Source organism: Zalophus californianus, chromosome 15 (genome assembly GCF_009762305.2).
Source record: "Zalophus californianus isolate mZalCal1 chromosome 15, mZalCal1.pri.v2, whole genome shotgun sequence".
NCBI lineage: Eukaryota > Metazoa > Chordata > Mammalia > Carnivora > Otariidae > Zalophus > Zalophus californianus.
This window is the reverse complement of record NC_045609.1, coordinates 14,089,121-14,096,446: the sequence shown is the minus strand read 5'-3', so window position 1 is coordinate 14,096,446 and position 7,326 is coordinate 14,089,121. Positions and strand designations below refer to the sequence as shown.

At 40.4% G+C, this 7,326-nt stretch overlaps 1 protein-coding gene across 1 annotated transcript in view; it reads left to right on the top strand.

Moving 5' to 3' along the window:
- Positions 1-2,102: 2,102 nt before the first annotated feature.
- The window catches only part of LOC113923910 (cytochrome c oxidase assembly factor 6 homolog), a 52,007-nt gene continuing 46,783 nt past the window's right edge, over positions 2,103-7,326 (top strand). Inside the window, exon 1 of the transcript XR_003520454.2 lies at positions 2,103-2,171. The gene's annotated coding sequence lies outside the window, so the exon portion shown is untranslated. The remainder of the gene's footprint in view (positions 2,172-7,326) is intronic.

Below are 7,326 nucleotides of genomic sequence, written 5' to 3'. Positions count from 1 at the left end.
ATATTTTTGTTTTTGGAGGGCTCCATTCCAGCAGCTTCCAAACTGTCTCTGCAGTTGAAAGAATTCCACTAGACTATCTCCATCTGAAAACCCATCTTAAATTTCTATTGTATTTGTTAAAACTTCTGAAGGTTTTCTTCTGCAAAAATTAGAGAATTCCACTGAATTATAACAAACATTGACATTATTAGCAGCTCTTGGTGGAAATACTAGAGGTTTTCAAACATTACTCTTGTGATTTCCTCTGGCAATGTAAGCCCCGCTGCTTTTGTAATTCCTCTTTGTATTCCTCTCGGAAATGTGATTATTCCGTGTGCATCTCAGTTTTCCTTACATTATGTTATTACATAGATACTAATCTTCACCGCACGTTTTGTGCACCAGTTTTCAAGGGAACAATGTTGGTGTTTCATTGCCCATCTTTTAAGCCTGAATCTGGCTGTTGGCAAATATTTTGGGGCCTAATTAACCTTTTCTAAAAGTTCACACCAAAAAACTATTAAGTTCTACCTGTGAAGTAATGTTTTATTTTCTTTTTTTAAACATACCATGTTTTATTAGTTTCAGGTGTACAATGTAGTGATTCAACATTTCCATACATCAGCTGGTGCTCACAAATGCATACCTGAATCCCCATCACCTATTTCACCCTTTTTTTTTTTAAAGATTTTATTTATTTATTTAATTGACAGAGACAGCGAGAGAGGGAACACAAGCAGGGGAAGGGTCAGAGGGAGAAGCAGGCTTCCCGCCGAGCAGAGAGCCCGATGCGGGGCTCGATCCCAGGACCCTGAGATCGTGACCCGAGCTGAAGGCAGTCGCCCAACCGAGCCACCCAGGCGCCCCTCACCCATGTTTTATTTTCTTGATTCCTTCTGTAGATTTCGGACAATTAACAGTTAAAAGATACATTTTAGTATTAAATGTATTCAAATATCTGTAAAACGTTTCATGTGGAGCCTAAAATTTCTACTTAGAAAAAACAACAAAAACAAAAACAACAACAAAAAACAAGACCTTTTGCAGTTGTACCCCTGCTTAATTATAAACACAAGAAGTCCAAACTGTCACACAGAATGACAGAACCAAAGTTACTTTGTCTTTATAGTCCCTGGGCTGTCATTTAGTTCAAGCCTATTGTTTAAATGTAAAACTATGTAGCGGCCCAGGGGTTGGGGTCGGGAACTCTGCTGAGAGCCAGCGATTGTTTGTTTGTTTTTTTTTTAAGATTTTTTTATTTTATTATTATTTTTTTTTTTATTTGACAGAGAGACCACAAGCAGAGGGAGAGAGAGGGAGAAGCAGGCTCCCCACTGAGCAAGGAGCCCGGGACCACGACCCGGGCCGAAGGCAGCCACTTAACCAACTGAGCCACCCAGAGCCAGCAGATTCTGATACAAATTTACTCTTGAAACGAATGGGCACAGCAGTCTGTATATGTCAGAGGTTGACTGTAACTGAGAGTTACTTAAGTAACTTCCAGGTAGAATACAGTGTTGATTCAAGAACAATAGGGGGCGCCTGGGTGGCTCAGTTGGTTAAGGGACTGCTTTCAGCTCAGGTCATGATCTCCAGGTCTTCCGGATGAATGGAGCCCTGCATTGGGCTCCCTGCTCAGTGCGGGGAGCCAGCTTCTCTCTCTCTCTCTGCCCCTCCCCGCACTGTTCATGTTCTCTCTCAAAGAAATAAATCTTAAAAAAAAAAAGGAATAAGTAATGAAAGTGCTGGTGTGAAGCATATATGTATCTGTACATATGTTGTGATGCATATATTATCATATAATATGTATGTTATTACTGTTAACCTTAAAAATAAAAACGGCCAGGTATTTTACCAGCAAAAGATGGGTTAATTCGGCAATAACTGAGAACTGCAATCCAGGACACACAAGCTGTAGCAAGACCCCCCCCCCCCAGACAAGTCCAGGGAACAGAAGAGAGAGAGGCACGCTTTTTAAGGAGAAAAGGGGTAAGTTGGGAAGGCTGTTATAAACTAAAAATCCATTGGAGTAAACTGGGAAGTCCGAGTATGGGGGCTTCTCATTGGCCAAGCTGTTGCCTGGGAGATAAGGAAAGTGTCTCTTTCTCCAGCTGGAAGAGTGGTAGCCACAAGCAAGTCCCTGTAAGGTCAAGTCTGGCTCTTCCTGTTGGGTCTGCCATTGACTATGACTGGTAAGGCATGAAAGCCCTCTTGCTGAATCCTCCCGACTGCATTTTAGTGAGTTTTCCATTACCAATGTTCACATGACCTACAGATGTTGAAAACTCTACAGACAATGCTCTCCCTTTGGCCTGCACTGGGCTCCCGCCCCCGCTGCTCCCGACCCTCCGCCCCGGACCCTGGTGCTGCCCAGCCGCACCCTCAGGATCCTCGCAGGGCCAGGGACCAGCTGCTCAGTGAGGCCCCTCTCTTCGGCCACTACCCCTCCACTCCCCTCTTTATAGTTCCTAGACAAGTGGAAAACCAGAGAATGTTCTTCAACTCCTAACGTCGTTTTGCTTTCCTTCTGATTAAAGAGGACAACCTTTGGGCCTTTTTTTAAGGAAAGCTGCCCAGTCAGGGGTCCATTTGGGGGTGGGGGCAGGGGTTGGGGAAGAAAAGTTGATAGACGGTGTAGGGTGGGGGAAATGGAGTCCAAAAGACTTGACTGCCATGTGTCAGCCTTGTAACCATGAGCAAGTTATTTAATGTCTCTGGGACCTCTTCTTTAAAGCCAGAATAATAAAAATATATATATAAATAAATAAAAAATAAAGCCAGAATAAAATTTGCAGCTCACAGGCTAATACAGGTTAAATGAGCTAATACACATGGAACGTGCTCTTTAAACCGGGAAACACTAAAAACTATTCATAGCTTAATGAAACCTGGGCTTCTCTTTTGCTGACTTACCTCTTCTAAATAAATACATTAGAATAGAAAAATGGTCAATTTCCAACATGCATCTAACCGTGGTGTAAGAACTTTTCACTAACTGGTTCCTTCTGAAAAGTAACCTCCTTTATGCTAGGGCCTGGAAAGAAAATTGACACCAGGGCTAGGTCACCTGACCATTTATATAGTGCAATTTGAAGCAAACCGTTAGGTCTCCTATCTGAAGGTATGCAGTGAGTTAGAACTGGCTATTTAATTAACACTGGTTTCTAGAACACAGAATTTCATTCTCAGAAGTGCCTGAAGGTCTATTATTTTCAGTCTGTTTAATGGAAAAGGAGCTATTTCCTGTTTTATCTTCACAAACAGGGGCTTCTTATAGGAGAAAATCAAAGAGTAGCCTACTGAGACAGTTTCACATGGACTGTGTCTAAATAGAGCAGTTGCTTTACAAAGAAATGTTTCACATCTTCCCCCTCAAAGGCTGTCGTAGGCTGGAGGGATCAGGTGGGACCATCTAGGGACTTTTTCCTTCCGAGCTTACCTCCACCACAGGCAAGACGCTGTTCTGTTTTCTACCCCCAGCCCCAACCCCCATCTCTCCCTCTCTCCTGTTTTCAAAGAAATTTTCATTAGCAATGGAATTTCTTCAGCCATCTTTAGAAACCCCCTGCTATGCTTATTGCCGTGATTTCCAGGAAACTCTAAATTTTCTGACAACCTGTTCATTGCTGTTAAGGTTTTTGGACTGAGCAAGCAGATGAACAGAGTTGCATTTTCTACGATGGGGAAGGTATGGGAATAATAGATTTGGGGGGGAAATCGAGAGTATGGTTTTGGACATGTTAGTGTGAGATAACTCTCCTGCGGGGATGTTATTAAGCCATTAGATACACGACTTTGGAAATTAGGAGCGAAGTCAGGGATAGAGCTGTAAATCTGGAAATCGTGACTATCAATGCTCTTTAAAGCCAAGTTTGTGACTAGAGCAATTTCTGCTACAAAAACCGAGCCTGATTTTTGCAGTAGTTATCTCTTGATTCAGTAGTGAATATTGGATAATTTTATTTCTGTGCAACATTTCAAGGCAATCAGAGAGCATACCCGGTGTGAGTAGGCCTATGGACGTTAAGTACCTTTCTGCTGCCCCTCGGCTACCCAGAGTCACCCTTCAAGATAGGTATAATTGCCCACCCTTCCTCAGGGAAGGATCCATGATTTAGTACTTTCTTTCTTCCTTTCCCACCTCTAAACTGAAATGTTGGCGTATTATTCAGCAAGTGTTCACTCACCACCTCAGTGCACTTGGGGCAGTCTATATTTCCCTGTGACACTGACTTTGGGCTTGGCCACAAGTCGTCTTCGGCCAAATGCATGACATGAGCAGCTGTGATGTACAGGCAGACGTCAAGTGTGCTTGCATAGTTTGGAGTGATTTTTTTAACATAATGATTCGATATTTGCATACGCGGCAAAATGATCACCATAGTAAGTCTACTTAACATTCATCACCCTAGAGTTACAGAATTTTTTTCTTGTCATGACTTTTTTTTAAAGATCTCATTTATTTTTATTTTAGAGAGAGAATGAGAGAGATTGAGCATGAGCATGGGAGGAGCAGAGGGAGCTAATCTCCAACCGACTCTGCACTGAGCCCCCTTGTCGTGACAGCTTTTAAAATTTACTCTCTAAGGGGCACCTGGGTGGCTCAGTTGGTTAAGCCTCCAATTCTTGATTTTGGCTCAGGTCATGATCTCAGTGTCATGGGATGGAGCCCTGGATTGGACTCTGTGCTTAGCACAGAGTCTGTTTGTCCCTCTGCTCTCTTTCTGTCTCTCTCAGATACATAAATAAGATTTACTCTCAGCAATTTTCGAATATACAATTATGGTATTATTTGCTATAGTCACCACGTTGTACGTTACATTGCCATGACTTATTTGTCATAACTGGAAGTTTATACTTTTTGACCTCTTTCACTTGCCCACCCCCCCACCCTTCACCTCTGACAACCACCGATCTATTCTCTGTACTATGAGATCGTTTTTGTTATTTTGATTCCATACGTAAGTGAGGTCATACAGTATTTGTCTCTCTCTGACTTATTTCACTTAGCATAATGCTCTCAAAGTTCATCCATGTTGTTGCAAAGGGCAAGAATTCATTCTTGTTTATGGCTGAACAATATTCCATTGTACACACACACACACACACACACACACACACACACACACACTACATTTTCTTTATCCATTCATCTGTCAATGGACACTTACTTCGTTTCCATATCTTGGCCATTGTAAATAATGCTGCAAAGAACATGGGGGTGTATATATCTTTTTGAGTTAGTGTTTTTTGTATTCTTTGGATAAATACCCAGAAGTGGAATTGCTGGATCATATCGTAATTCTATTTTTAATTTTTTGAGACGCTTCTATACTGTTTTGCATAGTGGCTGCACCACTTTACATTTCCACCAGCAGTGCACTCCACATCCTCACCAACACTTATTTCTTGTATATATCTACTCCGTGATATAGTATCGATATATACTATCACATATATATGTATACACATATATATATATAAAATAGCCATTCTAAAAGGTGTGAGGTGATATCTCATTGTGGTTTTGCTTTGCATGTCCCTGATGATGGGTGATGTTGAGCATCTTTGCATGTGTCTGTTGGTCATCTGTATGTCTTCTTTGGGAAACATCTGTTCAAATCCTCTGCCCACTTTTAATGTTTGCTTTTTTGCTATTGAGTTGTAGGAGTTCTTTATATATTTTGTTATTAACCCCTCATCAGATACATGATTTTTAAGTATTTTCTATTAAGTAGGTTGCCTTTTCATTTTGTTGATGATTTCCTTTGCTGAACAGACGCTTCTTAGTTTGATGTAGTCCCACTTGTTTGTTTTCCTTTTTCGCCTTTGCTTTTGGTGTCAAATCTAAGAAGTCATCCCCAAGACCTATGTCAAGGAGCTTACCACCTGTTTTCTTGTAGGAGTCTTATGGCATCGGAATTTACATTCAAGCCTTTAGTCCATTTTGAGGTAAATTTTGCGTATGGTGTAAGAAAGTGGTCCCGTTTCATTCTTTTGTATGTGGCTGTCCAGTTTTCCCAACACCATTTATTGAAGAGACTGGCCTTTCCCCCATTGTATATCCTTGCCTTCTCTGTTGTAGATTAATTGACCATATATATGCAGGTTTATGTCTGGGCTCTTTATTCTGTTTCATTTACCTATGTCTGTTTTAATGCCAATACCATACTTTTCCAGTTACCTGTAGCTTTGTAATATAGTTTGAAATCAGGGAGTGTGATACCTCCGGTTTTGTTCTTTCTTTAAGATTGCTTTGGCTATTCAGGACTTTTTGTGGTTTCATACAAATTTTAGAATTCTTTGTTCTATTTCTCTGAAAATACCTTCGGAATTGTGATAGAATTGCATTGAATATGTAGACTGCTTTGAGTGGCATGGACATTTTAACAATATTAATTGTTCCAATCCATGAGCATGGAGTTTCTCTTCATTTATTTGTGTCATCTTTCACCAGGGTCTTATAATTTTCGGTGTACAGGTCTTTCACCTCCTTGATTGGATGTATTCCTAAGTATTTTATTCTCTTTATGCAAATGTAAATGGGATTGTTTTATTTTCTCTTTCTGATAGTTCATTTATTAGTGTCTAGAAACAACAGATTTCTGTATATTGATTTTATATCCTGCTAATTTACTGAATTCATTTATTGGGTTTTTTGGTGGAGTCTACAGGGTTTTCTATATTTTCTATCATGTCATCTGCAAATAGTGACAGTTTTACTTCTTCCTTTCCAGTTTGGATACCTTTTATTTCTTTTTTGAACCTAGTTTCTCAGGCTAGGACTTCCAATACTATGTTGAGAGTGGCTAACCTTATCTTTTTCCTGACCTTATGAGGAAAAGCTTTCAGCTTTCACAGTTGTACATGATGTTAGCTGTGGGTTTGTCATATATGGCCTTTGCTTTGTTGAGGTGCAATCCCTTTATAGCCATTTTGTTGAGATAAATGGGTGTTGAATTTTACCAAGTGCTTTCTCTGCATCTTTTGAGATGATCATGTGATTTTAATCCTTCGTTTTGTTGATGTGGTGTATTACATTGGTTGTTTTGCAGATATTGAGCCATTTTTGCATCCCCAGAGTAAATGGCACTTGATCATGGTGTGTGGTCCTTTTCATGTATTGTTGAGTTCAGTGTGCTAATATTTTGTTGATAATTTTTGCCTATGTTCATCAGGAATATTGGCCTTGTCTATTTTTTGGTATCAGGGTAATGCTGGCCTCATAAAATGAGTTTGGAAGTATTCCCTCCTCTTTGATTTTTTTTTGGGGGGGGAGTGGCAGGGGGAGAGAGAGGATGGGTATTAATTTTCTTTGAATGTTTGGTAGAATTCACCAGTGAAGCC